Here is a 22244-nt window from a genome sequence, read left to right as displayed (position 1 = left end):
TCTTTGCCAGTAATCTAAACTCCGGTTAGATTTCCAGGAACTTGTCATTCTGAGATGAGGCGTTTATATTAATACATTATCTAGACGGGGGCTTGAATGCCTGGACTCATTCCTCCAAAATCCCTGAAGAGAATGAGATCCTGTATCTTTGATGAAATGGAGAGAGAGTCTTTGTCTCATTGATATGATGGAATGCTTTTGTCCAGGCCCTTAGCGCCCTGTGTGTTTTCAGATAAAGGATTCATCAGTTTGTTTTCAGCATGCTGCTTTTAGGAATGAATTGGTTGTTTGGTGTGGGACTGCTGAGTGTTAGATAAAAGGAGATTTCAAAGCGATGCTCCTGGAATATTTATTCCCTGTTGAGTCCTTCTGTACCTTCCCAGAACCATAGATTTGTTCCATAAATTCAGAGGTTTGTAAGTAGAACTTTCCAGAATGGTAGCCAGGGCCACGAGGTGGAGGTTTGAGAATATTCAGGAAGTAAGTGCTCAAGAAGGGAGACCTATCAGGCCATGAGACTTCAGTCCACAGAACTGTGAAGGACACCTGGTTTGGTGTCCCTTAGTGAGGCTAAGAGGGTGAGTGTGGCTGTGCAAACACTCGTCTGTTCCCAGTGTCACATGTCTTTGTTTCCCTGTCTCTTTCTTGCTTTCTTTTCCTATGTCTCTCATCTCTCTTCCCTACACATCTTTTTCTACCCTTTCTAGGCCCTGTCCTGTCCTTTGTAGCTTTCAGTGTTATTGATTGACTCTGTAGCAGTGAAATCCAACCAAAATTCACATCTGCAGTGAGCCAGTTGCTAAAAAACAGGCATCTGCAGCCGCCTACAGTAGCTGAATGGCTGCGTGAAGAGCATGTCAATGAGCCTGGCCCAGCTGTCAGTGCCAGGGCGGCTCCAGCTGTGACAGTGGACGGTTGGCACTTATTAGCAGCACTATAATTTGAGCCCCAGCCAGTCAGCTGACTCCTGTGCTGAGCACAGGCATTTACATTTATCTAGATGTGAATGAAGCTTGATCCTCTTGTTCCCACTACTAGGGAGGATCTTTATTCAGGAAGTTATGTTGACAAGAACCGAATGTTTGGGTAACAAAAGGATTTTTTAAGTTCCAGAGTGAGGGCTCATTCACTGGCATGGAAGTCCATGTTGCATGATGCGAGTCCACACAGGGAGTGGGGTGGGGTGGGAATTCCCTCTCGGGGGAGGTGGCCTGCCCCTGCTCGCAAGGTGAATCACTTCCTTCCGAGGGTTCTCGCTGAATAGCTTAAGACCTCGGGCTGCAATGGTGCGCAGGCATGCTGGGTAGGTGCCTCACAGGACTCCCGGCATTCCCCACAGCTGCCCTACCAAGTGGCCACGGAGGTGTGGAGTCGGGTGACAATATCACCCAGTGGCGAGAACCCAGAGGGAGGCCTCCCCACCTCAGACACGATCCCAGAGGGAATCCCAGGCGCCATCCGTGTCAGCGGCCCTCCCGTCAAGCACAGAGCAGAGCTGGCATCATGGCAGTGAAGTTTCAGGATTTAATCCTATGTTGAACTTAAAATTTTTGTCATTTTCCACTTTTTAAAGTTCCTCATAGCAAACAGCATAGTGAATCTGTTCGTCATAGGCTGCTTGATCCTTGAAAAATTTTGGTTGATAATTACACTTCATTATTTGACATCTTAACACATCTAACAATGATTAGAGAGTTTGGTTCTTTCAGTGGGTGTGCGTGCGTGTTTGTGTGTTCCCGAGAAGAATAAAAACACAGAAGGTAAATATTGCTTACCTCTTTCCTCCCCTGCCTTCCCAGTAAAAGTCCTGTAAATGCCGTATCTGCTGTTGTTAGCAGCACTTACTTGAAAGGGAGGTAGATTTCTATCTGAGAGGAGGAAAGGTAATGATATGTACACGTATATTTACATACACATGGGCTAAATGAAAAGGCCAGTATGAATAAAACATTTGTTTTTGTTTCCCCTTAGCCCCACAGGAGTAGTTTTTACTCCTACAGTTCATCCTTTTTATCCCTTGATCATGGGCACCGAATGGTGAAAACAGCAGCCTCTCCCCCTTGGCCTTAGAGGAGGCTGGTAAGTGGGCACAGGCAGCGCTGCCATGGCTGCCCCTCGGGAGGGCTGGCGCGGCCCTCGCACTCCTCCCCTGAAGCGCAAGGCTTGACTGCAGCCCCTCCCCCAGGTAGTAGAGTGCATTTCAGAGCCCAGCGGTCCAGACAGGCCGAAGTGTCCATGTGGACTTGGTATTTGCCTGTCTCCTTGACCTGCGGGAGGTGGGCATGGGCATTACTATGTCTTGCTCCCAGAGAACATTCCAGTGCTTCTTTTCTCGCCCATTGAAACTGCTCTAGATGGTTAAAATGTTGCCATCTTCCAAGAGGCCAGTCACACAGCTTCTTGTTCCCAGGCTTTGTGTTCCTCCTCTGTCAGCATAGCTTGGAACAGGCGCTTTTGCTGGGCTTTATTACTAAGCTCTCTGTTTGGAGATTCTTTCGGAAACAGTTATATGAGAGGCATTCGTTGATGTGTTGCTCTGGACCCAGCACTGTGCTGGGTGTGGTGAGGCCGTAGACCCCGAGGTGCCCGTGGCTGTCGCCTGCACTGCGGCTCAGGAGACAGTCTGGCGCAGTGGTTAAGACCAGGGATTTTGATGTTAAATCGGCTCATGCTTTCATTCCAACTCTTCCACTTGTTGACTTTGTGACTTAGGGTAAATACGTCCCCTCCCCGAGCCATGGTTCTTTAATCTGTGAAACAAGAACGGCCGTGTGTCCTAAAGCAGGGGCCCAGGAGTAAACGGCGTGATGCAGGTGAAGCGCTCGCTCCAGAGTCTGGCGCTTCTTAGGTCAGGAAACAACAGCTGCCGCACAAGGAAGGGGGAGACTGATGCCAGCAGTGAGTGTGTGCAGGTGAGGAGTTCCTAGAAAGGAGGAGCTTCTCCCAGGTTTGTAAAATGTCCGCCACCACCAGAGGGTGGGATTCCCCTGAAATGGTTAGATGTGAAGTCCCTTGGGGGACCCACAAATGACTCCTTGCATACCTAGTTTTTCAAATCATGTACTCAGAAAACTCTTTTCTTATTAGCATGCCACTGTGGAAAGGGGATGGGTTTTTTTAAGCTAAATTTTGTCCTGATACATTCTGGAAGAAATGACTGCTGTCGCTTGAGCCTGCATTGTTCAAGTTCAGAGAGGGACCTGTGCTACCCTGGGGAGAGCTGTGTCCTAATGAAGGCTACCTGTGGGTCTGTTCTGTCGGTCTCAGTTGCTTGGTCCACAGCACTGGTTTGTCCCTCCTCTTGAGTTTCTTGTGGTGGTGGTGGTGGTGTTATCCCTATTTGAAAAAACTGGCATCCCAGGGAATAATATTCAAAGAGATGAGTGTAGGATGGACCTAGAAAAACGATTGTACATTTTGCTAGAGAAGTCAGAATTAGTCACAAAGATAAAAATCCATGGTTTGTCTCCATGACTCATTGGGTATGTTTTTTTGTCTTCCTGGGAAGGTACTGATCTTGGGGTGTTGACTGCCCCACGTACTGCCAGTGCAGCAGGCAGGCCTAGAGGTCAGGGCTGCTCACCTTTCACTGACCTTGGAGTGAAAGGACATCCCTCCTTGTCTCTCTTTGGTGTCTTGGTTTCTACTAAGATGCGTTATCTGTAGTATATAAAGAGAGAGACTGAATTTTTAACAGATTTGTATGGGCACTTACTAAAATTGAAACTCTGACCCCTTTCTCACGGTTTTTGTGGCCACCATGAGCCATTGCGTATCAGGCTCTCCACAGTCTAACGCTGTTCACAAACCATAGGGGGACTGTAAGTTTTCAGTGCCTGTCTTTCTGGAAACTACACATTATTTGTTTAGTGCCTTCATATGTTTTGTTAAAATAACTTAATGGCTTTTTGCGTGTGCCTCATCAGAGGAGAGATGTGTTTTGATTCAGAGTCTTCAGAAATCTCACGTTAAAAATCCCTCAAGAATTGGGGTGCCTGGGTGGCTCAGTCGGTTAAGTGTCCAACTTCGGCCCAGGTCATGATCGCGTGGTTTGTGGGTTCAAGCCCCACATCATCGGGCTCTGTGCTGACGGCTTGGAGCCTGGAGCTTGCTTCGGATTCTGTGTGTGTGTGTGTGTGTGTGTGTGTGTGTGTGTGTGTGTGTGTGTGTGTGTCTCTCTCTCTCTCTCTCTCTCTCTCTCTCTCTCTCTCTCTGACCTGTCCCCTGCTCACACTTTGTATGTGTGTCTCTCTGTCAAAAATAAATAAACATTAAAAAAAATTTTTTTTTTAAATCCCTCAAGAATTGATGTCTACAAAATGTCGTTTTATAGTCATTTGCTGCCTTTTTGTCTAATTGCTAATTGTGTGACCCGGTGTCAGCATTTTAATTTGTTTTAGTGGTTCTGGCTGCAGTGTCCTTGAAGGAGTGTGTGCACGCATCACACGTGTTTGCGTGTGTGTGCATGTGTGCTGTGTGTGTGTGTTGTGGAGCACAGAGCCTTCGTGTGCCCTCTTTGCATTCTCGGCACAGAGCACTGAGGGCTTCCAGCCTTGCAGGTAGGAGAGAAATGGTTGCTATGGTGACAACACAAGCGTGAAAACACCCCATCTCCCCGTGGGTGTCTGTGTCAGGGAGGAGGCGTGGGGGCACGGGAGGCGGGAGCAAAGAGGAAGGCTTAAAGCACGGAGCGGAGCCGTCACAGGGTGGGATTTCTCATGTGTGCCGCTGGACTCAAGGTCATTTTCCTGCCGCTGTGGAGTAACTAAGCATTGAGCATGGCGTTTTACTCTTCGGTGTCCTCCCTGACTTTGAGACAAACATACAGAGAATGAGGAGGGCCTCTGTCACCTCTCTAGTCCCCAGAGGCCGCATGGCTTTCTCCCAGACCATGTTTAGAAACGCGTGCCTGTCTGTGGGCCAGTTTACCGTTCTACGTGGGATGAACCGCCCAGACCCAGAACCCATTGCCCTTCGTCTCCACTGTCACAGGCTAAAGAGCCAGCCCTGCCAGCCCATGAAACTGAAGGGCAGCTTGTGTGCTCTGTATCTGCATTACGTACTGATGCGCCTTGAGAAAACGGGCACAGAATGACCTTGGTGACTAGGATCAGCACTGAGAAACCGTCCAGTCGGCTGCGGTTGGGGAAGAAGCATCATACCCCCAAGCTGTTGTGCCATTCTGCCAGAAAGTTCGCGCAGGTGCTCAGGGCCCTTTGAGATGGGGGTCGGCTCCCTAGTTCGACAGGCAGATGCCGAGCAGCCTGCCAGCAGAGCTCCTGCCGACAGCCTCTCAGGGATTTTCTGCTCCTCGTCTCTCCAGAGTCACAGCTAGCAAGTGACAACATCAGGAGTCAAATCCAAGGCTGCCTTCCTCACTGTTCTATGGTTTTAGGTGTGATTTGGGTATGGTTGGCCAGTTTTAACACTCCTTCCTTATCTTTTGGTGATACAAACTGAAATGCTTACAAATGAAAGGGTATGTCGTCTGGGGTTTACCTTAAAATTACACTGGGTGAGAGAGGACGGGAGAGTAGATGGGGTACAGAAAGCAGATTGGCCCTGAGCTGATCATTATTAAACCTGAGTGATGGGCATGTGGGGATCCATCACTCATGTTTATTGCCTACGTTTTTATATATTTAAATTTTTTCATAACGAAGCTAATTTTAAAAATAACTGCATTTTAAAAATCTGATTTCACTTGACTTTTCTGTATCTGTGCTCTTACCTACTTTGTTCCTTTGAGGGCCTCTCAGTCTTGGGAACTGGAAAGACCCTTAATCGGATGTCCAGTTCTGTGGCATTGTCACTTTTTTAAGAGATTAGGAAAATGTGTAGGAAACTGTCAAAAGCTTTTTGTGGGAAGGTGTGAAAGGGCCCCTCCTCCTGGAAGGAGGAGGGAGGAGCAGGGGAGAGGGTCTCTATTTGTACAAGATTCTTCCGTAGGAGTGGTAGTGACCTGGTGTTTTCCAGCTTCCTTGAGAAAAAAGACCTGAGGTACCCAGAAGGAATCCAAGATGGGTCACTAGACCGTATTGTAACAGGGAGACTGTTCCAGGAGCCTGGAGCCCTATGCTGAGGCCCTGCCAGAGGCTGCTGGACAGCTCTGGACAGACTCCCCTCTCTGGAATGCCTTCCAGCAAGTGGTGCAGCTTCAAGGCCAGAAAAGAGACCAGATGACCTTTCGAGTGTCCTTCCAGTCCAAAGTCCCTGGTTTCTAGAATACTGAGGGTTTTGAAACTGGTGTTGGCATTTGGTTTTCAAAGAGAAACAGGCTAAGAGTTTCTCAGATCAAATCCCTGTAGTCTCATAAAAGCACTTTTCAGTTTTATTTTCCATCAGAAATTCATATGAAAAGTATTTTAAATTTCAAAAGCTCCCTGTACCTGAGAAGCTGATCCAGATTCTAGCCCAAAGAGAGTGAGATAGGTCACAATTTTTTCTTCTCTTGTCTTTGACTCCTGCTTGTCCTTTTCCCTTCCTGTCCCCTCTTCAAGATTTTGCTGCTTAAAACGTCTCCTGTTGTCACAATCCTCTTAGCTCCCAGGCTCTTTCCTCCTGCAAAGGCCTCCTCCTCCCTTCTGAGGCCAGTGCCCACTCTGACCTCCACTTAGCTCTCCCCGGGTGGGTCTTCTGTCCAGGCAAGCCCCGTGCCCCCGAGCCCTTTGTCACCGTGGCCCTTTCTGCCCTACAGCTCTTCTCTCTCCCCTGAGTTCTTCCTTTGGATTCGCTCTTTCTTAAAACCCTTTGCCTTGCTGTCTTCCTGTAGAAGAAGCTGATGAGGGTCTTCCCCCTTCTGTCTCACGTTTCTTCCCTCTTTGAACACACTGCTTCGCTGCTCCGTCGGCATAGGCTTGTGCCAAGACAGGCCGGTTGGCTTTGATTGGAATTTGGTGGTTCATTCAGCAGATTTTGACTGAGTATTGCCATGCCTGAAGAAATACAGAAGGGACAGCCACAATCGTACCCTGAGATCGGGGTCGGAGAAGCCGACTCCTTATGCAGACAGCTAAATAGTGAGATGGTGACAGGGGCTGCTGGAGGGAGCTGGGGATGGAGGGTGGGGCGGGGGGGACTTTAATTGGGCAGTCTGGAAACACTTCTTGGAAGAGCTGGGTCTTGGCCTGAGTCCTAACAGGACCTGATGGGTACAGGTAGACCAGTATTCCTGGCCAGGGAGTGATGCAAGCAGAGCTGAACAAGGGTCAGCCGTTAGACGGGTGTGACAGAGCAGGAAGAGTACACACTGGGAGGAGGAGTGGACCTTAGATAGAAAGGGGTTTGCAGAGCAGAGGTCTGAATCTGGTTGCAGACACCCCAGGGAGCCGTTGCGAGCCTAATGCTGGGATGGTGTGATCAGAGTTCTGGTGGGAGCGCGGGCCTTGTAGAGCCATGAAAGAGGGCATGATGGGGGGAGAGACTAGATACACAGCGTTAGGGGGGCTGGAATATCTGGTCACTTCTGGTGACCTAGTGACCCGCGACCTGGGAATGCACGGTGCTCCTTTGTCCTTGGTTAACAAACCATCCAGTCCCAAAGCCCATTAGTGCAGTGTTGTGGGTGTTCACTAGCAATCTTTGACCCTTCTCCAGAAGACCTCGGTGGGAGTGGATTAGCCTGAAGAAACGCTGGTCTTCCGAGGGCTGACCGGGGGTGGGGGTGGGGGGGGCAGGCCGGAAGGTAAAGGCAGCAGTGGTTACAAGCGATGATAGAGGCAGAGACAGTGCAAGGAAATAAATCTTGACATTCTTCATAAGTAAACACATCCGTTCACAGGCCAGGTGGACACATCCTGGGCGCACATGTCCAGAGGCTGGCTGTCTCTGGAGCACACCCCCTGCTGCATGGAAGGGTCTGCATTGCTGGCTGTAGGAAAACTGGACGTTTGGCCCCTCTTTTAGTGGCTGCTACTTAGCTACCACTCGGTGGCCAGCGTGATTTTTTAGTCCTTGGGTGCTTTAAATATGGAAGAAACCATGTAACCATCACAAAGTTTTTTCCCCACCCATTTAAAATGGCTTGTTTTCCAGCTGAAAGCATGTTGGATAAGCTTAATTTCTCTCACTCAGATAAGCTTAATTTCCCTAACTCCAGTGTGCATACAGAGAATTGCCTAATTCTCCTTTTGCAACATGTTTTCCCAGCTGCTGGGAGGCCTGCTTTTTTTCTGTGGGCCTCCTGACAGAAATGCAAACAATTTAAGGCCCTATGGTACCAACTGCTGTTTATTACCCCAGGGACTTGGATATTGGTGTGTTTTTCCCAGGAATGTATTTATCTGGAGTTGGTGGCTACTCCCCCATCCCTCCAAGCTGAGCCAGAGACAGACAGGCAGTGGGCTGAGCTGGGCTTCCTTCAGCAACAGCTGCGGCCCCCCCCCCTTCTGAGCAGGGTCACCTCCCCGCCCAGCTCCAGTCCCATAGCCTCATCCTGCAAGGAAATGAAGCCCGTTCCTTGGATGCGATCTGATTGGAACCGTGTTTTCTGGGGTACCTCTGTTAAGAGCTTCTAGCAGAACACAAAACGGCCTTTTTATACCTTGTTTTGTAAAAAGTGCATTTCCCCCAAAATAAGTCTTGACACTCTTCATAAATAAACACATCCGTTCACAGGCCAGGCAAGGGAGGAATGCCTCTGGGAGCAGTTTGGCTGGGTTTGCTTTTCCCCCGCTGAATGCCTGGCGTGCACTGTCCATCCCAGGGTGGCTGAGGGGAGAACGCTCTCTTCTGTTGCTGCCAGAACCACAACAAATGACAACTTTCCGTTCTGTCATCTCTCTCAGCTCCACTGCTGGGCAAGCAATTCATTTTTCTACCATAAAAGGACAACGAAGCTTGTGTAGAGCCGTGGTGAAAACGGCTTCTGCACTGCAGTGAAAAAGCAGAAGACAGCCTTGGAAAGTGCACACCTCTGGCTTAGGCCCGGCTGCGGGGCGGGGGGTGTCCGAGAGCAGGGCATGGGACACGTGCCATCTGATGGGCAGCGTGAGGTCAGGACAGGTGTGGGTATCCTCGGCACTGGCCGAGCGGGACACGTGAATGTGTAGTTCAGACCCTGTTCGGAGGAGCTGCGCTGGGCCTGCCCGCACGGTTCTGTGATCCTGGCCTCTGGTTTCCCGAATCTGTGATTGCGGGCGTTGGATCTGCAAGGGGTACCTGGGAGATCATATGGCCCCGGCACCTTCATTGTGCAGGTGCAGGGAAGAGACTGAGTGCCAGGTTCGTGTAGCTTGAGGAAGACCTCCAGCTTATGTCTTTCAGTTACATGTGGACTCTGCAGAGATTCCAGGATAGGTCAAATCTGTACGTGTCCTCAGTGGTCTGTTAGTATACCAATCGCCTCCGTTAATGATGGGCCACAGAAACCCGGACTAATAAAAGTACAGTTCTCAACTGGTGGGTCTGCATGTGAGTCAGCCAAGGTCTTTCAGAAAGTATCTATTTGTAGCCTTGTTACCTGTAAAATCCATGGGCCCTTGAGGTGATTGTAAGTAAATGTTGTTCAGAAATCAGTATAGGAGTAGGTAGGAAGCAAACGTTTAGCTATTTCGACAACATGAGAGTGGGGCTGCGAAATTCCTGCCCCATGCAGCCTGGTGAAGGAACCAGAATGCCAGCTCAGCACACATTAGCGGCAGCACACAGCATGCTGTTTCAGCGGGAGCCCCACACCCCAGTACACCGCCCGCACAGACCTCTGCCCTGGGCCTCCGCCTTCTCTAGCTGAAGAGGACAGGTTCTCCGATTGAGCCAAAAAGAGTGCCCACATCTTTTGGCCTGGCTCCCTTGAAGGTTTTCCTGTAAAGAGGAACTGAGATGTGTCATTTAAAACTTACCTTAACTTGGGGGCCTGGGTGGCTCAGTCGGTTGAGCATCTGACTTCAGCTCAGGTCATGATCTCACAGTCTGTGAGTTTGAGCCCCGTGTCGGGCTCTGTGCTGACAGCTCAGAGCCCGGAGCCTGCTTCAGATTCTGTGTCTCCCTCTCTCTCTGACCCTCCCCCATTCATGCTCTGTCTCAAAAATAAATAAACGTTAAAAAAATACTTTTTTTTTTTTTTAAATAAAATTTACCTTAAGTCTTAACTGCACATCTGATTTCAGAGCGAATGCTGGAACGGACCCAAGCACATTCTTCAGGGAATAAAAACCATGTCCAAGAATCTTGCTGATCTGGAAATTTGGGAGGAAAGCAAGGGTTTTCAAGTTTAAACTTTATTACCCCGATAGTACTGGTGGTCAGAATAGATTGTCAGCTTGTTGGCTCAGAATCAGAAGTTAACTCAGAAGTCATTCCTGGAAGAGAATATCACCAAGTAGAGATGGCAGAAAGGAGCTCAGTATGAATGATTCAGTGTCACACATTCCTAGACCTTGTTGGAAACTGTAAGATGAGTTTAAACCTTACTGTTCCAGCAAATGAAGCAGTTGGGGAGGCAGTAGTGGTAAAATGGAGCGTTTACACAACTCTTTTTTAGCACGACCTGCCTGAATTCTTTTTCTCTCAATAGTGTAAAACTTCTGAATCTGTTAAAGAGCTCGTTGGTATATTTTCCCCTGGTACTTCTCAAGATCTTCACTGCCCTCGAAATAAACAGGATAATGCCCCTCAAAATTTGTCTCCACTCTCTGTCTCCCACAATCTTTCCTTGTAGAAACCTTTGAAGCCTTTGTTTTTTTGTCAGCAGTAGCAAGTGAATTTCGCCTTACAGAACACTTACTAATTCTTATTAAGTGTAACTTTTATGAGGCTAATTGCTCAAGCAAATAGCATTTCCTTCTTGGATAGAGCCTCTCCCTCCCCATCCATCACTGTCTACACATGCTCGGGCGTCCTGGCTGTGCGGTGACCAGCTTAGAGACATCAGCCTGCTCACTTCCTAATTTGGTCACAGTGTGCTTCGGGCAGCCTTGCCAGACTTAGAAAAACACAAACACAGGGAGTAGCTTTGATACAGCAGAGGGGGATTTCCTCTTATCAAAAGACCCACAGTTCGCCTCTTGTTTCCTCTAAAAAGAGGAAGTGACACTTCGGGAGGTTGTAGCTCACCCTGAAGTTCCCTCTTGCAGCCTGCGCCTTCAGGCTGGCCTCTTCCCAGCTAGCTCCTGCTCTTCCTTTCCTCATCCTTCTTCACGCCCCTCAGCATTTGCAGAGTTGTAATTTTATTCTTAAGGAATAAGAGGAATTCTAAGGAGTAAGGAATTTTCCATGACCGTGTTCACCAGCAGGAAACAAGTCAAGTACATTTTGGCGCATCCATACAGCGCTACACCGGGGGATGGCAGACTTTTTCCACGAAGGGCAAGACAGCAAACAGTTGAGGCTTTTCCAACCGCATAGTCTCTGTCGCAGCTACTCGGTTCTGCCTTCGTACCTCGCGAGTCACCCTGGATGATATGTGAACAGTGAACGCGGCTGTGAGCCAGTAAGATGGTGTTTAGAAAAATGGGCAGCAGGCCACATTTGGCCCGTGAGCTCCCGTCAGTCAACTCCTGGCATGCACAATAAGATTTAGAAGGATGACATGGGTGTGGTGGTGCCACCGCTGAGCTGCCCCCGAGATGTATTAAGTGAAGAGAGCCAGGTGTAGAGTGGCGGGTGGGAATGGTATGTTTATATTCGGGTCTCAGGAGATATGTGTGCACACGTACAGAAGAACTGGGAGGATGGGCAGTTTCTTAAACTGGCCCCAGGAGTTGCGTCGGGGGAGGCACATGAAGGCGCAAGGGGTTGGGAAGTTATGCGTGTCTTGCTTTCTCAATTAAAAAATAGCCATCGTCTGGGTGGCTCAGTCGGTTAAGCATCCGACTTCAACTCAGGTCATCATCTCACAGTCCGTGAGTTTGAGCCCCGCGTCAGGCTCTGTGCTGACAGCTCAGAGCCTGGAGCCTGCTTCGGATTCTGTGTCTCCCTCTCTCTCTGCCCCACCCCTGCTCATGCTCTGTCTGTCTCAAAAATGAATAAAAACATTTTTAAAAATTAAAAAAAAATAACGCACCCATTTTCATCAACCCAGTCACCTGTACTTTTAAAGCAAGAGGATTTTTATTTTGTTTTGTTGGCTTTAAGGGAACTTGCAGGGAAAGGTAGAAATGTGATTTGTAAACTGCGCTTGTGTGTTTTCAAGCCCATAGCCATTTCTCCTAGATTGTTGTGGGGGCTGACTTCACCTCCCTCAAAGAAGAGTGCGTGGCCTTAGGTTTTAGGTGAGGGGGGGTGGGGTTTCATGGCAAGTGGAAAGCGCTGGAACTCGGCTGCTCTGCCTTTCTTCTTCTCACGGGCTTTTGTGCAGGAGCCCCGTCTATGGCGCGTGCTCAGGGGCTCCTGGACAGTACACAGCCAGTGAGAAAACCTTGGCCCTGAAGTCAGCCCCGTGGGGATAAATACAGCTTTCAGTAGTTATGATTCAAGACTGTTTCCAGCTGCTTCCTTTTCCCATAGAGACTATTTCTGACTCACAAGTAAGAATGGGTTCTGATTCACCTAAGCATTACGACGACCAGTTTTAAAAATGTCTGCCCTTGGTTGTGAAATTAGCAAATAAAGTTGTTACTCTCCTAGTACAGAAAAGTGCTCACTTTTGGTATGTGAGGGACAAATGAAAGGTTTGGTAGCAAATCCTTCTCTGCTTAAAAGACATTGAAGATAGGAACAGCTCAGGATGGGGCTCAGCCTTGCCTTGTAGTCCCTCCCCCATCTACCGAGCAAGTGTTTCTCAAATAGCTGTTCTAATCCTTTTCCAGGCCTGATTTGCAGGATGTGTGCAGTCATTCAGTTCTTCTACGAAGCTCTGCAGGAATGTGTGATATTGTACCTTTTGAAATCCTCCCCTTGCAACCCCTGTGATGGGGATTTGCAGAGATGCGGGAGCAGTTGTAACAACGCAGTCTTGTCTTCCGGGGGGGGGGGGGTGGTGCTGGCTGCCAAACCCAGGGCCTGTTCTGCATCACTTGTCTTGACTTTCCTTTAAAAGCAGTAAGTGGGAAGGTACCAGTTCTGCTGAACAAGCAGGCATTGCCTTCCTAAGAGAAGTCATTTAGAACGTCGAAAATATGTTTGAAAGATACTGGTATAGTTTTCTCTGACCTCAATTTCATACACTAGTAACTCTCCAGTGCCAGAGACTTAGCACGGACACACTCCCTGCCAGGTGGCCAGAGACGTGTGTCCACTCCAGAAGAGTGGGCGAGCTTGAGCGAGGACAACTAGGAAGTTGTGCTTTGCCATACGTATTGCCCTAAAGGGAAGCTGAGCATTTCAGAAAATAGATTTAAATCTCTCTCTTTCTCTCCGTATCTCTCTCTTCCCACTCCTTTCATATCTCTCTCTCTCTCTCTCTCTCTCTCTCTCTCTCTCTCACTCTCCTCCTCTCCTCCCAAAACCACCTGCACGCCACCACCACCACACCCCTACCCCCGCCATAGCTCTCTCCGTTACCGCTTTTAACCTTGAAACCTCTGTTGTACACTTACGCATCCGTCCTGTTCCTGTTCTTGCATTATTAATGGGCCTGGAGCAGCCCAGCCAGAACGCTGACATTACTAATTACTGCTTATAACCGAGAAGGAAGGAGCAGGGAGTAAAGTGGGTCACAAGACACTGTCATAACAATAAAATACTGCTGTCGGGCAAAATTGCTTGGTGTCTGCGCTCTGTTGTCGGGGGTGGAGGTGGGCCTCCACCGCAGGCTGACCTGGCAGGGACCCTCCTGGTGGGAGGACAAATGCTCTTCACATCGGTCACCCCAGGCTCTCCGTGTCGGGGCACAGGGTTAGAGAAGGGGATTGGTCTCATTTCTCTTAGAACGTAAAAGCATCTAGAATTCTTTTTCTGGCCCAGCAACCTTTTGAAAGCCGGCTCTTTGCACTGGTGGCGAGAGCCCAAAGGAAACACAGCAGGGTTGCAAAGGAGAGAGCAGAGGGCCGGCTCCGTCCTCTCGTGGCCATGTGCTGTGTGCCCAGTGCTTGGATCAGCCCTTCCCCTCCGGGGCCGGGTCTCTCATCTGGCGAGTTTGTGCGTTCAGGTGTGGACATCTGTGCCGTGAGATGTAAGCTTGGTGGAGCACACTCGTGCACTCACCCGACTCACGGCATCCGGGGCCACAGGCGGAGTGGCGTCAGAGAAGAGTCCTGCGCTTAACTCTGCCCTCGGCCCATCAGGGCCCTTGCCCCCACCAGCCCCGTGCGTTCGGAGGGCTTGTGTGGTGCTTGCTGATGAGCATGGAAGGCACTTGGGCCGGCGTGCCCAGTGCCAGCTGCAGCGCCACCTCCCACGCTGTGAGCCGTGTGGGCTTCGCGAACCTCAGCCCAAATCCACCCCGCTTCTGAGCAGCACCAGCTGTGTCTTCCAGAGGAACGGGGAGCAGAAAGGGACTTTAAGGATGTGAGTAAAAGAAAATAAGCCCCGGGGGGCGCCTCGGTGGCTCAGTCGGTTAAGCGTCCGACTTTGGCTCAGGTCATGACCTCGTGGTTCGTGAGTTTGAGCCTCGCGTTGGGCTCTGTGCTGACAGCTCAGAACCTGGAGCCTGCTTCCAATTCTGTATCTCCCTCTCTCTCTCTGATCCTCCCCCACTCACGCTTGTTGTCTCTCTCTCAAGAATAAAAACTTTTTTTAAATAAAAAGAAAATAAATAAATAAACTCGAACTCTGTCAACTTGGGTTACCTGCCCCTTCAGCGTGCCACTTTCGTGAACTCTGCACGTCTGCATTCTTTTACTCGCGTGCTGGCATGGAATCCCAGTCCTGAACCTAGAGTTCTCACACTGTGCAACCTTGGCTTGTAGAAAGCCCAGGAGAAAAGGAAAACTACTTTGAAATCATATTTTTCAATTGTTGGAAAGCATGAAAGCCCATTTTGAAAGGACACAAAGTTTCGATTTTTCTTGAAAATAGCTTCAGAAAGTGAGGAATTCTTGGTCACTTGACCGTGGAGCTGAGAGACAAGGTAGGTTTGTAGGTGCCCTGCCTCCTCATCTTGAGGTGACTTGCCTTTCTCTTTTCTTCTTAAATATTACAAATGCGGCCACAGTTGAACAGAGTGCTGGCGTGAGTCACAGTGTTCAAAACTGAAAGTAAATCCTGTCACTTTCCCGTATGGCACACACCAGCCAGATGCTTGAAACAGGCTGTGCGGGAGGGGCAGGCGTCCCCAGGCAGCAGCTCTACACGGCGCACGCGCAGAACTCACCTGTCCCCTCGTCCTGCCCTCCCATCCTTCCACAAGGGACGGAGCCACAGCAGAATCAGAGACAGCCTCAGCTTTCTAGATCCACTTGATGAAAAAAGGCTATTTCCTTTATTCGGTTCTTTGAACTTTTTTCTCTGTTTCCTCATTCGGTAAGCGTTCGAGTTCAGAGCCTATTAAATTTTACTTTAAAGGGCACAGCAGTCGTCACAGTAACATTAGCTGTTAACCATTCAGGAGCCTGTGTCATACTTTATCAAAAGCAGCCCTTTTTTTTTAAGCTTATTTACTTATGGAGAGAGAGAGAGTGCGCACATGCATGAGCAGGGGAGGGGCACAGAGAGAGAGAATCCCAAGCAGGCTCTGAGCTGTCAGCACTGAGCCCGACACGGGTCTGGAACCCATGAACCGCGAGATCATGACCTGAGCCGAAATCAAGAGTCCAACGCCTGACTGAGCCACCCAGGCACCCCAAAAGCAACCCTTTTTTCATAAGAGTGTGAAATAGGTAAATTAAGAATGGCCCAGTGCTAGAATCGCCAACAAATTTTACATAACTCATTCCAAAAAAAAAACTAAGATAGACCTATAGGTACTGATCAAGAAACCTCTGTAAGAAATGCACCATCAAGTGAAAACAGTAAGGTGCAGTGTGTGCACTGTGAGCATTTGGCTCCTTCTGTGTGAATGGAAAGCGTTTATCTGTTAAGTGTGTGTATCTTCTGGAATGAAACACAAACTGCTGAAGGAAGGCTTGAAACCACAGGAGTGCGCTTTGCCTTCATGTGTGCCTTTTGTGTTTCTTAGTGGCATGTGCATGGGTGTGTTTGCTTTCCCCAGTAATCTCTGAGATTAAAACAAAACAAAACAACCAACAGCTCCAGGACAGAAAACCCTTTTCCCCTGACATTCAGTCTGTCTGGAATGAGCCAGTCAGTAGCTCCTGCTTCCATTTCTTGGCAGCTCTTGGCTATGTGAGCGTGTCATATTATGTACAGTATGCAGCCCTCTTCATTTACTATCTACTTTTTATAGTTTTTTCCTCTATTCTCCCAACATTAAATAATCGGAGGAAAACTAATCATTGCTGGAAATGCCTTTCAGTTTTTACACTTTCAGTTCTGTGCTTTGAACAGCAGAATGAAAGCCTGGTGTCCTCGCAGGCCAGCAGTAGGAATCCAGGACTTGAAGCAGGAGTGTCTTCCGTTAATACTCTCATGACTGTTCCAAGAAGACTTGGCAGAGCTTCCTGCAGTTTCGATGGTGAAGTTCCATCTCACTCACTTGACCTGCACGCCCTCTCCATCTGTGAGACCTAGCGTTGTGTCAGGGTCCGTATCTGCAGTCGCGCAGAAGTGAGATTCACAAGGCAGAAACTTCTGATGTTAACGTCTGTGTCCTAAGTTTTCTCAGTTACGGAACAAGATCAATACACAGGAGGCAAAGACTTCGTTGATCGGACATACCCATTCCTCTGACGCTTATTTATCGCTCCGCTCGCCTCTCTGGTTTCATTGCCAAATGACAGTGAGACTTTTGGGCATAACCTATGTGGTCTAGCTCAGTCCTTCAGTCTTTCAGTAACTTGGTTTCCTCATCTGTACGACGGGTATAATGATACATACCTGTGTCTTGGGGTGGCCTGAGGATTGATGGAGGGGAGGGTGTTTGTAAGATTCTTAGGTGGCCCCTTTAATATTCAGGTCCTTGCAATACAGGTGGGTTCATTCATCTTCCCCCTCTCATGGGGCTTGGGAAATAAACGAAAGGCGAGGTTTTTTTATTCTTGATTTCTCCGCATTTATCTAGTTTTTCTCCCCCTGGAACGAAATCTGCCTACGTCAGCATCTTGCAAGGGGCAGAAGAGAAACTTAAGATGCTGTTTAGATCCGCCCGTATTGGTATGAGAATCCTTCCACAGTATCTTTGTCCAAAAATAGATACAAAGACTCTGTTTTCTGAGAACTCCACCTGTTCCCTTAATTTCTAGTTTTGGGTTTGAACCTGGTATTCCTGACAGATTAACATTCAGTTGACCATGGTAATGAATCCATGCTTCTGCTTTTATCTTGTTAAGATTTTCTGTAAGTAAACTTCCATGACCACAAATACCACTACCTTGGAAAGATTTGTTGACAGGCTTTCCAAACCCAGCTGTCTGAGCTCAGGGTGTTATACAAATTACTGTAGACTGGGCGGCTTAAACAACAAACATTCATTTCTTGCAGTCTGGAGACTGGGAAGTTCAAGTTCAAGGTGCCAGCAGATTCAGTTCCTGTGAGCACCCACCTTCTGTTTTGCAGATGGCTGACTTCTCTATGTGTCGTCGTGGCAGAGCAGAGAGCCAGGTCTCTTCTAAGTGTCTCTTCTAAGGAATCCCATTCATGAGGGCTCCACCCACCTCCTGTTACCATCACATCAGGGGTGTTAGGATTTCACATAAGAATTTTGCAAGGACACCAACATTCAGTCCATAGCACCAGCTCATGTATTTTTTAAGAAGTAGTTGATAACAACAGTTCTAACAGAGCCCATCGAGCAATTTAGACAAATCACGGGAGCACACTGAGTGATTGGGCCTGCATTGTGACAGCCTTTCCTGGAGGTGCTGCTGGTTCGGACCTGTAGCACTTAATCGGAGAACTGATGCCGTTCAGACTACTTGCTGTGTGACCATCAGCCTATCATGCACTCTGATTTTCCTCATCAGAAAAATGGACATGCTAATTCCTGTTGCCCTTGCCAGGGTGGTTGTGAGGCAGTGGGGTCCCATGAAAGGGGAGAGCTCTTCAGAGACCACACGGCAGCAGTTCCTGGAGGGTTTTGGCAATTATGCTGTGTTTTAGGATTGGAACATTGGGTGTCTTCCCTCTAAGACACACGATAGGTTGGGCTGACCAGTCTCTCTCAGTGGTTGATTAGCAAAGGAAAGGTTATTCCTGGAAGATGACACAATCTGTGTGTTTTAATAAGGAAGTAAAATAGGAGAGAGGATCCCAGAGCAACAGAAGCCAAGAACTTTTCAAGCCATGTGTGAGGGCTGCCCCGTCGGGACCCGAAGGAGTGAGGACCAGGGAGAGTCCAGACTAAGTGAGGGTTATCACTGGGCAAATTATGTGGAGCCTGGAAACTGAAGATGTTTATCAGGGCACATTTTTCTAAAAGGTGCTCAGGGTGGCCAGAGATTGTAGCTACATTCTTTCTGCCATGTTTTTACAACGTGCGCTTCACTGAATTTTTTACATAGTTTTCTACGAGGTCAGTACTTAGAACGCGTTATAATGCTACGAATGTAAAGAATTCACAAATTGAGAACGTTTTGCTTTTGTCCAAGCCTTCTTAACATACATATTTAATTACAAGGCATGAGGATTAATGGGGCTTTGAATATTTAAAGCTCTTTTCCCAAGATTAATTTGATTTAATTACTCCTGAGCTCAGCGTTTGCAGCTTGGTGCCTTGCCGTTTGGATGTGTCTGTGCAAGGAGAGGGGCTCAAGCGTACTTCCCTGCCTGCCAAGCCCCTCCCCTTTGATTGTCAGCTTATCACTTTGTCCTTTGAGTTTGGGGAAGAAAGAGAAAGGTAGCAGAAGTTGCCTCTGTGGAGTTCATCTTCCAGCTTGCTGTATTTTCGTAGTAGTTATGTTTAGTGTGCGTCTCTTAGCATCCAGGAAAATAAGGTCGCAGAACGATTTCTACAGCCCTGCCCTTCCAGAGACTTAAAAATACTCTCACACCCTGGGTTCCTTCAGCCCTGCTGGCCTGTGTGGAGAGGAGGGATCGCACAGGCCCCAAAAGAGCTCAGACCCCAGACAGGGGCCAGGGGGAGTCTCCTCTGCTAACTGATCACTGTTACCCATCTAGTTGTGAAGGCAGAAGAGGCCCGAGAGCCTGTGGGGCAGAGGGAAGGGGGTGACTTTGTTCCAGGTGAGTGTGTCCTTTCCACCTCAGGCCGCCACCGCCAGCAGAGCCACCCCTGTGTCCACACATCTGCGGTGGATGACGACTGTGGGGAGCCTCCCCGGTTTCTACAGCCCGAGTCCAGTGGCTGAAGGCTCACTCCCTTTCTGCTGTGGGCTGTCTCCCTGTGGGAGGCATTGTGTGGAGTGAGCAGCCAGTAGCAAAGGTGGTGAGGTTATGGGGGGCGCAGAGGGCTAACCAGCAGAAGCTGGCTTCCTCCGGTCGCAGCCCACCTTCAGCAGTGCCGGGCACTTGTGCTCAGCCTGCACGAGTGGACAGGGTGTTGAATGATGGCCCTTCCCCACACAGCCTGAACCTGGACTTGGGGTGCAGCCGCAGACCACCCCGGCCGGAGTTCTTGTTTCCTTCTTGCTGGAGGAGAGGACCCTACGACGGCAAAGGTTTTGTGCCTTGAACAGATGCTGTTTGGGAGCCCATTGGAATAGCTGTTAAGATATCCGTACAGGCGGCTCTGCTCCCCTCTGCCCAGGACACAGGCACCTGGGCCTTGACTAGAACTGAGGACACTACACAACTCCTCGGGTCGATCTTCGCTACCGCTGACACAAGCCAGGCTTGCTTTCCAGAAACCCCAGGGAGCGTCATGCTCCAGGAGTGATGGCCGGTGCTTCCTAGAGCAGGTCAGGAAAAACAGAAATCTGGCACTAGTCTGAACATCAGGATGGTTTTGTTTGTTTTTGTGTTTTAATGCATAGGCTCGGCTTAGAAAGCCCATGTTCAGCTATCACAAGTCACTGCCAGATACTGGCTAGGCTGAGTTGCTTTTCTACTCCCTTGTTCTTCACACGTCACCGTCTGCTTTTTTATCTAGTCCTTAACTCAGCCGTGGCCAACCTTCTCACCATATGTAACTTGTCATATCCTAATGTTACTCTTCCTTTAAGCAAAAGCTTCCCTGCCCTGTCCCCATCCGTTTGGAATGAAGCTGGAGAATCCTGTCTCTCATTTGTCTATGTGAGAACGGGCAGAGTAACTAGGATATAAACTCTGCTCAGCTCATTATAAGCTTTTTGCAGATTTCGTCCCAAAATATTGATGGGACTGCCAGCACCCCACATCCTCCCCAAATAATTATACGATTAATTTATTATCTGCTGCTGTGTTAGGCTCTTTAAAAATTATTCCCAGTCCTCAGAGTAACCCTGAGAGAGATGTCATTACCCCCATTTTACCAGATGGGGACACTGGGGGCCAGTGGGGCAACCCAGTCACGGGGGGAGCCGGCAGCATGGGTGGCGAACGGATTCACCCAAGGCAGAACAAAGGAGATAAAAGTTTATTGAATACACCGCAAGGGAGCAGCTGGCGGGAGAGCAAAGGAGAGACTGCCAGGAGACAGTGGTGGGGGGATTTGGTTAAGAGGGGAGTGACGAGGGATGGGAACGGATGGAATTTTCCTTTTGGGGACCCATGCCCAGTTACAAGTAGCCCTTTGGTCAGCTAGGGCCCTTTCCAAGGTCAGTTGCTTAATGAGCCTGTTTGCATTCAGCCCAGTGGTCACCGTGGGCCCTTTTACCTTACTCAGGTTCCCATTGCTCAAGCGGGTTGCCTAAAAGCAGCCTCTTCCTGGCTCAGAAGTTAAGTACATACCCATAGAGGGCACAGCTGTTTAGAAGGTTCTAGTGGCATAGTTAAGATTATGACGCCCCTGTGCCTGTGGCCGACGTGACTTCACACGGAGAGTAAGGAGATAACGTTGTACCTACGTTGGCGTGGTGAGGAGTGTGGGAGGCACCACCCGTCCCTCTTGTCCCTGCATGAGGATAGCAGCTGTCATTTATTGGGCACACACAGTTTTCTCATTGATCTTTACAGGAATCCTGCCAGGTATTTGCTTTCCCCATTTTTATTGATGAGGAAGCAGAGAGAGCAAGACTTGCTTAGTGTCACACAGATCCCTTTGGTCCCTGTCCTCTCTTCCTAACATGATGCTGTGTTTTTAGCATTTGCTTTTTGCCATAAGATCATAATCATTCCGTGTGTACAGCGTCATGCCCAGGTTTTGTTGTTTTGTTTTGTTTTGTTTTTTACTTAGCATGACCTGAACCCTTTCTGCATTCTTAAACAGTTTGCAAGCCTGTGTCATGGGTGGTTATCATTCCATCAGACAAATGTGCTTCAGTTTATTACATGTGCCCTGGGTCCGAGGTAAAAGGTGTTTTCCGCTTTTGCTGCTGCAAGTAACACAGTGCATGGCTTTGTACGTAAAGCCTTTTCTGTTTTAGAATTATTCCTTAGGATAGATCCCTAGAGGAAGACTCCTAGGTCCAAGAGAATCCATTTTCTCGAGACTTCCAAAATTCTTTCCAAAAGGGTTGCACATAGTTCCCTCCAGTACGTGCTGCTTATTTTAAAAAATGTCATAGTCTATTCTTCAGCTCAGAGACTGGCTGCCCTTCCAAAGGGACACTGACAGCTGTGAAGGGCTACTCCGTGAAGTGGCCTTTGAGGTGTTTCCAGAGGATTTCAAGACAAAATAGGAATTTTTCGAGTCCACATTTGAGCAAAAGCAAGTGTGGGCCGACACCTAGCTACAGAGTCCACCGGCTGGGCCGTTTAGAAAAGGGAGAGCGTGCGCGCACTTGGTCCCGGCAGCACAGCACCTACTGCGGTCTCGGTTATCCTGAGAGGTCAGGGGCACTTGCTTGTTAAGTGCAGGCGTCTGTGGGGGGAAGAAACTGTGGGAAAAGAACAAAAACAGTCAGATGTGCCCGTGAAGCTGTGTCTTGAGGGTGTGTGAACCTGTTCCCTCAAGGTTGGTGGTGGCTCAGGGAGTTTGTTGCCTTCAGTCACACTTGTAGCATTCTTTAGAAGATCCTTAGGGGCACCCTTTGAGGGCACTATCTTAGTTCTGAACTTGCTTTTTTTAAGTTTGGTCTTTTCCCTTCCCGTTCTGGATCTGTTTCCCATTTAGAAAATCAGCACTAGAGTGTGTCACTTGATTGGACACCCAGGCCAGTGAATAATGTACTGAAGAAGTTGGCCAGTGCTGTCTGTGGCATGTGGAAGTTGCGACCAGTGACGCTGGGGCCAGCTCACCAGGTACAGCTGTCCCAAGTTGAGTCACAGGATTCCTT

General features: G+C 48.8%; 1 protein-coding gene and 1 long non-coding RNA gene across 6 annotated transcripts in view; one reads left to right on the top strand and one right to left on the bottom strand.

Moving 5' to 3' along the window:
- RNF216 (ring finger protein 216) overlaps positions 1-22244 on the top strand; it is a 145377-nt gene that overhangs the window by 63133 nt on the left and 60000 nt on the right. The window lies entirely within an intron of this gene.
- LOC125154736 (uncharacterized) lies at positions 9688-15272 on the bottom strand. The gene is made up of 3 exons (XR_007147904.1): positions 15191-15272; positions 10077-10175; positions 9688-9801 (listed from the first exon to the last, which is right to left on the bottom strand). It is a non-coding gene; the product is annotated as an uncharacterized LOC125154736 (long non-coding RNA).

This window comes from Prionailurus viverrinus, chromosome E3 (genome assembly GCF_022837055.1).
Source record: "Prionailurus viverrinus isolate Anna chromosome E3, UM_Priviv_1.0, whole genome shotgun sequence".
In the NCBI taxonomy this organism is placed as follows: domain Eukaryota; kingdom Metazoa; phylum Chordata; class Mammalia; order Carnivora; family Felidae; genus Prionailurus; species Prionailurus viverrinus.
This window is presented reverse-complemented; position numbering and strand designations above follow the sequence as displayed.